The sequence below is a fragment of the Condylura cristata genome, unplaced genomic scaffold (assembly GCF_000260355.1).
Source record: "Condylura cristata isolate star-nosed mole 26May11 unplaced genomic scaffold, ConCri1.0 scaffold00003, whole genome shotgun sequence".
Classification (NCBI taxonomy): domain Eukaryota; kingdom Metazoa; phylum Chordata; class Mammalia; order Eulipotyphla; family Talpidae; genus Condylura; species Condylura cristata.
In genome coordinates this window covers 3,022,029-3,032,932 of record NW_004567104.1, presented here as the reverse complement: position 1 = coordinate 3,032,932, position 10,904 = coordinate 3,022,029, and positions in this window count along the sequence as shown.

The following is a 10,904-nucleotide window of genomic DNA, read 5'->3' as shown; positions in this document are numbered from 1 at the left end:
GACTCCAGAAATTCAAGTATTTAGGCTCACAGATTCTTATTGAGAATTCAAACATGTAAATATATTAGCACTTATAAACCATAAATAAACATGTACTTCACAACTTTCTTACCAGTGACTCAGCCAAAATAAGGAATTTGAGCAATTGAAGGAAGCATTTGTTGTTTGACTTTTACTGGGAGCGAATTTTCCCTATAGGGAAAACAAATGTCAGCTGCTGAAATGTCAGGTTGTTTTTATTTTATGATAAACAAGGAGAGACAACCATGATTAAAGCAGTGAGTGGCCCAAAATTTAACAAAGTAAGTGCAGACTACCTCAGGTTTAATGTTTTCCTATTATTTTAAAGACTTTAGAACAGTCTGGTAATACAAAGGCAATTTTGTAGAGACCAAAATCAGTGTCTTTCTTTGACTCAGGAATTTCTATAATTCCTCACCCAGAAATAAGTACTTGGAATATTTGTTCAAATATAACAAAGTGGACCACTGTTCTGTAACCATCCCAGACCAGGTGGGTTCACCTTTGGTTCAGACAATTTTAAAGAAAAGCGTGGTCCCTTGGCATCATCATCACAGGTTCTTTAATAGTGCACAGAAGAAATGAGTCATCCAGGAGACAACTACATGGGCCCCCTGCGATTCTGAGTGACCTCTTGCAACCATCAGCTATAACTGCTGTCCTCTACTGCACAGGCTCAGTAACTATGCTTTTATATCATGGCCTCTTAGGCCCACTGTGCACACCCACACCATACACTACATGTCCACCATCAGGCATGCACATGCTGAACCCACTTTCCCAAGTGCCTTCTGCATTCAAAGCCCCAGGTGATAGCCACAGAGGATAGTTGTATAAAAGCCTGAGTGATCTTCATTTATCCTACGACCACAGATATTATACCCAAGTAGCCAAGGCATAATGATCCTTCAAACTATGTAGTTTTAATGGGTATTTTACAGAATATCACTTCTAGCAATGCTCTTTATCTTTTTTATTGAGATAGGTTGTATTATTAATTTCTATGGATCTATGTTTGGATGTATGTAAAATTCTTACTTTTTTCATAAACATACTGCAAAGAAGGTCACATTTCAAGATAAAATTAAATGACTTGAATGACATTTAGGTATGTTTAAAACAAGATCTCAGTGATTTTCAGAAATTATTTCATCTCCTTTGATACCTAGAAGAACCTCAAACTCAGTAAAATATGCTCTATTTCATATATATAGCCATCCCTGAAGCATCCTGTTCTGTGTGAATTTTGACTACCTTCATGTAATTACAGCTTAAGGACACTTCGTCTCAGATATAGATGGTGTAACTCTCTCTCACTCTTGTACTTCTCATTAGATATGGATTTGTCTTCCTTAATTGCACAATCTCTGCCAGCAGCAGCACTCTCTTGTTTTTCTAGATCTTACAGGAGTCTAATATATTGACACTCTCCCTGGAGATACATTTTTTTTTAATGTTAAAGAAGAAGGGATGCATAGCTGATTGACCAAAGGGCACATTGTCTTTTTCATATATTTCAGCACCCATATCCAGAAGATCTAATAGAACATGAGGTCCAGTTTTACTTTCAAGGAAATGAAACAAGTGTTTCAACTGAAGCAATCATTAACATGTAGTCATATTCAGGTTTCTAAATCACAAGGGGTAAAATAAAATGAACTGGGATAACTGAACTGATACACTTCCAGGGGACACCACCAAAGTCTCTGTATCAAAGTATTATTATTTTTTTTAATGTAATGGTAAATGGATATTTAAAATGATCATAGTTTGACAGGGATAAAGCAAGTAAGAACTCAGATACTCCGGTGATAAAATGTGAGCAACCCATGTCAATAAGAGCAGTGGTAGTTGGGTTAAGTGGTTAAGATACAACACTATGAAGTTATCTGCAGCCACTGAAGCACAAATTTGTCACCAGCCAGGGAAGTGACCCTTATGGCATAATGGACATCTCCTACATCACTTGCTGCTCCCTCAGTGGTGTGTTTCAATAGATCCGCCTGTTCTGCTCCCCAATTTTGTCACTAGTGCATCCTTACATTCCTTTACATTCTCCAGATCTTGAATGCATAAATAAATAAATATTTAATAATGCTAATTGTGGTATAAGGGAATGAAAATTAGAACTTAAGAAGAAAGGAGGATATGCTCACAAATATGCATCAGTGAAGTATGGAAGCTTGGATTATTTTGTGCTTCAATGTATTTTTGCCTCGATGAGTCTTTGCTTTGACTATTCTGGCTTTTCAAAATATGAACACTGAATGTTTGAGATAAGGAAACTCTTCGGGCAACATTTCTGGTATGAGGCTCTACAGATGCTTGAAAGAATATGCACAAAAACAATAAATGTTATAGTTAGAGTAGCAAAAATACTGAGACTTTCCTTGACTGTCTCCCTGTTTTCTCAATCTTCTTTGGGGTCAGCTATTTATGCAGCTCAACACATTTGTGCTTTCCCCACTTACCTACTTGTTTCTTTGTTCTCTTTTCTTTCATTTTCTGTTTGATCCTAAGTAAAAATAAGACTGGCCCTCCCTGGTGGTGAAATGGGTTAAAACACAGCACTATGACGCTATCTGTAGCCATTGTGGCAGAATTTGATCCCTGGCCAGAGAGTGTGACCCATATGTGGCAGACCTCTCTTGACTCACCCACTGCTCCTCTGAGCAGTCTATTTCAGTAGACCTGCCTGTTCTGCCCACTCATTCTGGTGAATCCTCTCACCCTTTGCACCCATCTCTATCCTGTACACCAGTTCTTGTATGCATAAATAAATGAATCTAATACATAAATAAATAAATACATACATACATACATACATACATACATACATACATACATACATACATAAATAAATAAATAAAAATAAGAAAAGACTACTCTTGGAGCTGGGCTTCACCTTCATAGTATAGTCCCTGTACACTTCTCAGGGCCCCACAGATTTCAAGGGATACTCATGTGAGTGTGTTGTTAAGAATGTGCTTTACCCCTCAGACAATAAAAGACAGCTATAAGCTGAACATTTTATCAGTATATAGAGATTGAGGTGATTCTCCAGCCAAGAATTATACTTCTTCTGAATGCCATGTTTAAGACCAATGTTTTTATATAACTTTCATGTCATAAAATTGACTAATATCCTACAAAAGCAGCTTCTACTTTAGCATATAGGCCAGTGTCCTAAGTGCTAATAGAATGCAATTCCCATAACTCATTGTTTCTATTATCATTCTTGTCAAGGAGAATTCAATTTTCTTTGATATTTGGCCACTTACTCTTCTACAATTAATAGCAACACACAAGGATAAATTAACCAATTGCCATGAGTACAGCCTTGAAAATGTAAGTACTCTTCAATCTCTCTTTGAATAATAGAAGTTTAATTTTCTTGAATGTAAAGCCACAGCACTTTGATTATTTCCTAAAGACATTATTAAGCTGGGAAAATTGTTGGCATCTTTTCATTCTTACTTCACAAAATTTTGGGGGTAAAAAAACAAATATTTTTGGTGAGCTGAAAAGAATATAATACTTAGAAATTAAGCATAATATTAAATTGTATATTTATTCCTTAATAATATGTCTTTGATGTAATTCAGGAATAGTTATCTATTATAGAGGACTGTGTAAAGATAATATGCAATTATATTTTTGTTATAAGTTGTTGCTAACTTACATAAATTTAGGAAATTCCCATTATTATGATTATATAGTAATCATAATATAGTATAGTATAAGAGTAGAACATAGTAATGTTGACATACTACTCAAATACAGTTTCTTTTCAAAAATATTACTGCATATTAAATTGAAATGTGTGTTAAGATAGCACAATAATAGAATCTGTCTTTTGATTCATGATTCTGCTAATCCTAAGTGGCCTATTTGGCCACCATTTTTATTATCCATAGTGCTGCATTCAGATACAAAATCAGAACTGCCGTGTCAACCTACAAGATGTCTTTCAAATGAATGAAGAGTAGAAAAATGTATCATCCTGGAAAGGTATCCCTCACCAGGTATGACCTTGGAGGTCAGGTGCCATTGCCTGATTTATAATTAGGGACCTCAGAAACTGATCAGTATAAAGCCTTGTTTAAAAATTGAAACCCTGACTGAGGTATGAAGGCTTGATTTTTTATTTTTTAAGATTCATTTGTTTATTCATACAAAGCTGGGGGTACAGGCCAGAGGAGATAGGAATGAAAAGATTTACCAGAGACAGAGTTGAGGGCAGAATAGACAGATTGACTGGAATACACTGCTGAGGGAAGCAGAGTGTGATACAGGAGAGTTCTGCTCTACCATTTGGGTCACCTCAGTGTCCAAGATCTAACTCTTGGTGCAGTGGCTGCAGATAGCTTCACTTTGCTATGCTTTAACCATTGCACTACCAGTGAACATCAGGTCTTGATTTCAATAATAATACTGAGTTAGCAAGCAGATGAGAAGTGTCTGAATCTATAGATGATAGTACTTTTACTTTTTACTTTTTTACATTTTTTTTTTTACTTTTTACTTTTACCCCTCCCTTTTCTCTTTGTCCACCTTCCCCATACAACTGATGCTGTATAATTATTCTAATATAAAGGCCAAGATTGGGAAGATCCGGCAAGATGGTGGCAGAATGAGGACACCAAAATCATTACGTCCAAGCTCACACAGGAATATAAGACTATAAACAGACTGTAGACTTACATATTAGGAGTTTCAACCCAAATGAGAGCACTAGATTGGACTCACTAGAAGGAAGATAAACAAGGGAGAATCAGTGATTGGGGAGCTCTGATAGGGGAGCTCTGATACCGGAGTGCCCAAGTGCTAGGAATTACCATGAACTGCAAGCTCTTTGGCCCTTGGCTAAAGCCATGGAGGTGAAGAGGGAAGGACTTCTCAGCTTGGTGAGTGGAGACAGGCTGAGGGGAAAGACTGCAACTCCAATCTGTGAGCACCCAGGAGCCCAGGAGCTAGGAAGTGCCACAAACTGCAGGCTCTTTTGTCCCTCACTGATGCCCTGGAGGTGAAGAGGGATGTCTCAGCTTGGTGAGTAGAACCCAAGCTGTGGGAAAAGAACTGCTCTGAGTGCATACATAGAGCCTTGGAGGCAGGGAGTAGGAACTGGCAATGGGGCAGCTGCAAGACTTGAAGCCTTTCTACTGATCCCAACATCCCACCCTCCCCCCCCTCACCACCACCACAGCAAAGAACTGAGCCTAAGCACCATTAAGGCATGGTCAGAACTTGGTGCCATTTTTTAAGGTGAGGTCAGCAAGAATTACAAAGCCCAGGAGGTAATAGAGGAAAAAAAAAAAATGGTTAGACAGAACTGAGCCACAGGCCCAGCCCTGGTAAACTGCAACAATTGACCCAGAGACTTGCTATTGGTCTACCTGCTTACCACATCTATCCAAAACACCTGTGGTAAAACTCTGGAGTTAGAGATGACTGAGCTCTGTGAGAGGACCCCAAGGAGTGGAGAAAGACTGCTCAGGGAGAGACTTCTTGGAGTGGGCACAAAGAGCCCCAGAGGCAATGAGAGAAGACTGGCAACCTGCTCAGCTGGGAGGCTTGCAGCCCTATCTGGAACTCCCTGCACACTGTAGAGGCTTGAAAACTTGTGAACCAAAAAAGCCCACAGTGCTCATAAAATAAACAAAACCAGTGACTGGCTCAACCATAGGCCCGGCTGCAAGGACACCTACAACTTGCCACACCCCATGGACACATCCAAGCGAAGAGGGAACCTGGGACATTGGAGGGCTACAAAGATAAACAGGCACCTTCCAGAGACAAAGAAAAGACTCAACATGCTACTGGAAGAAGCTGCACACCACAAGTGACCCCTGACTGTAACTGACTGAGAGGACAGACACAACTACACACAGTAGGAGCTGGAAACAAAGCACAATTCAGAATATCCACCACAACTGAAATGTCTGGAAGTTCCTCAGCATCCCAGAAAGAACATCCAGAAAAAAAAAGCCAGTCGATAGTAGCAAAACTGTGTCTCAACAAATAGAAAGTATTAGAAAATACATGGCAGGGAAAAGAAGACAGACAAATACCCATGCAAGTCCACAGGGTAAAAAATCACCACAAAAAAGATCAGTCGCCAAAAAGCACCAAACAATTAGAAGAACTACCCAGCATACCAGATAGAGAATTCAGAGTCATCATGATAAGCAAACAAAAAGATGAGATAAAAAAAAAATGATATGAGGCAAGTCATCAAGGAATTGAAGAATGCAAACAAGGAAATGAATGAAAGAAATGAAAAAAATATGAGAAAAACAATAATGAACTGGAGAAAGAAAATAAGACATTATAAAAGACGAAAGAAGAAATGCAGGTGATGAAAAGGCCACTAGAGGAGATAAACAATGCTGGAAAAATCATTAGAATACAGAATAGATAAAATGTAAAATAAAAAAAAAAAGCAAAGTAGATGCAATGGAGAAATGAAGCAGCACCCTTGAAGACACAGAAATAAAGGGAATTAAAACTGAAAAAAGAAAGAGAAGTAAAAAGGAAAAGGAGTGAAGAACACTTCAAGTTAAGAAAGGAAATATCAGAGTTATAAATATCCCAGAAGGTGAAGAAAAAGGCCAAGGAATAGAGAAAATATTCACAGAGATAATAGAAGAGAACTTCCCTAATGTGAAGAAGATGAAAGTAGACATCCAAGAAGCAAGAAAAACACCAAACAACTATGCTACTATGACGATAGGAGAAAAACAGCAAGAGGCATTACAATACAACTACCAAGAATACAAGATAAGTTAAAGATAATGAGAATGACAAGAGGGAAGAAACAAATGACCTATAAAGGGAAACAGATCAGTCTGACATCAGACTTCTCTGAAGAAACACTATGGGTTAAAAGAGAGTGGGGGGACAAACCCAAAAAAAAAAAAGAGAGACTGTCTTTCAAAGCTCTCCTTCCTGTATGATGAAAGCATAATGACATTTTCAGACAAACAGACAAAAAAAAAAAAAAGCAGAACCCAATGTTCTGATGTCTACAGGAAACACACCTAACAACAAAAAATAAAAACAGATTGAAAATAAAAGGATGGAAAACAATCCTACAAGCAAATGGACCAAAAAAAGAAGGCAAGATCAGCTGTAATTTTATCAGACAAAATAGGCTTCAAACTAAAAATGTTTAAAAGAGACACAGGGGGCCACTATGTGATGATTAAGGGGACAATAACAACAAGAAGACATAACAATCATCAACATATATGCACCAAATGAAGGAGCACCAAAATATATCAGGAAACTACTGCCATCCACAAAAAAACTATATTAGAGAAAATACATACATAGTAGGAGACTTCAACATGCCACTCTCCACAATGGACAGATCAACAAGACAAAAAATAAGCAAAGACACTGAAGCTCTTAACAAGGACATGGGAAACATGGGTCTAACAGACAATTATAGAATACTGCACCCCAAAAAGTCTGAGTACACAATTTTTTTCTCAAATCCACATGGTTCATTCTTTAGAATTGACCACATACTGGGTCACAAGATAAATATCAATATATACACTAAGATCGAAACCATACCAAATATTTTCTCAGATCATGAAGGAATCAAACTAGAAGTAAACCATGTGAGGAAAGCAAGAAACACAACTCTGACGTGGAGAGTGAAGCTCACACTACTAGAGGACCATTGGGACAATGAAGAGATCAAAGAAGAAATTTAAAAAAATACCTTGAGAAGAATGACAATGATGACACAAGTCTTCAAAATTTATGGGGCACATTAAAAGCAGTGCTAAGAGGAATACAGTTACAGGTGCACATAAAAAAAAAAAAACAAAAAACAAGAATTAACTATAAAAAATAAAAATGACCTAGTGTCCCATCTTAAAGAACTGGAAAAAGAAAAACAAAATAGCCCAAAAGCCAGCAGAAGACAAGATATAATAAATGTCAAATTAGAAATAAATAAAATGGAAGTCAGTGAAATAGTAAAAAAATCAATGAAAGGCCCTTCCTGGTGGTGCAGTAGGTTAAAGCACATCATTAAGAAACTAAAGCCACTTGCGCATGAGTTCGATCCCTGCCCGCCCCCAAGGTGACCCACATGGCGTGGCAGACCTCTCCTGACCTGCACGCTGCTCCCCTCAGCAGTGTACTTCATCGATCTGCCTGTTCTGCTTCCCACTCTGTCTCTGTCTCTGGTGAATCCTCTCACCGCCCCTGCACCTCTGGCCTGTATCCCAGTTCTGTGTGAAAAAATAAATAAATCGTATATATATAAAATCAATGAAACCTGAAGTTGGCTATTTGAAAAAGTAAACAAGATAGACAAGATAGACAAGCCACTAGCTTGAAAAAGCAAGAGAAAGCACAAATAAACCAAATCATAAATGAAAGAGGAGAAATCACAAAAGATCCAGCAGAAATCAAAAGAATAATCAGAGAATACTATGAATCACTATATGCAAACAAGTTCGATGATTTAGCAGAAATGGACAAAATCCTACAACTCTATAAAAACCCTAAGCTAATAAAGAAGAAATACAACTAAACAGGCCAATTACAAGCAAGGAAATAGAAGAAGTAAACAAAACCCTCCCCCAAAATAAAATCCAGGACCACATGGATTTACAAATGAATTTTACAGAACATTTAGAAAAGAACTAGTGCCCATCCAAAAAATCAAAAAAGAAGGAAAACTACCATGTACTTTCTATGAAACCAACATCACACTAATACAAATACCTGAAAAAGAAAACAACAAAAAAAAAAAGAAAACTTCAGACCAATCTCATAATAAAAACCCATGCAAAATCCTCAACAAAATCTTAGTTAACAGAAGCCAACAATGCATTAAAAGAATAATACACTATGACTGGGAGCACAAGGATGGTTCAACATCAGAAAATCAACTAATGTAATCCATCCATCATATCAAAGTGCAGAAAAAATAAAACCACATAATCATATCAATAGATGTGGAGAAAGCATTCAACAAAGTTCAACTTCAACACACATTTATGTTTATGGCACTCAAAACCCTCGGAATAGAAGGAGTATACCTCAACATGATAAAGCCATACGTGACAAACCTACAATCAATATTATCCTCAACGGAGAAAAGCCGAAAACCTTTCCTTTGAGAACAGAAACAAGACAAGCATGTCCACAATCGCCACTGCTCCTCAACATAACATTGGAAATTCTAGCCAGAGCAATAAGCAGGAAAAAGACATACAACCAATCCAAATATGAAAAGAAGTAAAACTCTCCTTGTTTGCAGACAATATGTTAATTTACATGGAAAACCCTAAAAATTCCACAGAGAAACTCATGGAAACCATCAACTAGTTTAGCAAGATAGCAGGATATAAAATCAACATACAAATGTCAGAGGCCTTCCTATGCACAACCAGTCAGAATAAGCAGAAATTAAAAAAAAAAAATCCCATTTTCAATTAAAAAAAAAGAGTTAAATATCTGGGAATCAATCTAACAAAATAGGTAAAAGATCTATACAAGGAAAATTATAAAACAATGTTAAAAGAAACATGAAAAGACACCATAAAATGGAAATATACTCTCTGCTCATGGATCAGGAGAATTAACATCATCAAAATGGCCATCCTGCCAAAAGTGATCTACAAATTTAATGCCATCCCAATAAAAGTCTCCATGACATTCTTCAAATAGAAATATATATATACATTGATAAGATACATAAGGAACAATAAAAGAGCCCAGATAGCCAAAACTATCATGAGCAAGAAGAAAGAGAATGGAGGCATTACAATCCCAAACTTCAAGCTATACTTTGAGCCATAATAAACAAAACTGCATGGTACTAGAACAAGAACAGACATACAGACCAGTGGATTAGAATAGAAAACTCAGATATAAATCCACAGGTTTATGGGCAGCTAATCTTTGACAAAGGAGCAAAGAAGGTACAATGGAACAAAGGAAACTTGTTCAGCAAATGGTGCTGGGAAAACTGGGAAGCTACATGCAAAAAAAAGTGAAATTAGATCACTACCTCATACTATACACAAACATCAACTCGAAGTAGATTGAAGATCTGTACATAATAATGGAAAACATAAAATACCTGGAATCAAAGCCAAACACTACACTATATACACTTCAGCATCATTTTAAAAGCTACAGCACCCAATGCAATGATAGTGAAGGCAAAGATAAATAAAAGGGACTACATTCAGTTAAAGAGCTTCTCTAGAGCAAAAGAGACATTGCAAAAAAACAGACACCGAACTGATTGGGAAAATTTTTTCTCACACAAAACTAGCGATAAAGGATTAATCACTAAGATATACAAAGAACTGATATAACTCAACAAAAATAAAAAACCCCATCAAAAAGTGGGCAGAAGAGCTAAAAAGACAATTCTCCGAAGAGGAAATGCAGATGGCCAACAAGCATTTCAAAAAATTGTTCAAAATCACTTGTAATAAGGGAGATGCAAATTAAAACTACAGTAAGATACCACCTCACCCCACTGACAATGGCACATCTTAAAAAAACTTTCAACAACAAATTTTGGTGAGGTCTGCTCTCCACTGCTGGTGGGAATGCAAATGAGTACAACCAATATGGAAAAATGTTTGGAAGTTCCTCAAGCTGCTGAACATGGAGCTTCCATATGACCCAGCAATCCCACTCCTATGTATCTATCCCAAAGACACAAAAACACTATTCAAAATGATAACTGCACCCCCATGTTTATTGCTGCTTTATTTACATTTGGAAAGACTTGGAAACAGCCCAAATGCCCAAAAGTAGCTGACTGGTTCAAAAAGATTTGACACATATACACAATGGAATATTACTCAGCAACCAAAATAGATAAATAAATAAATAAA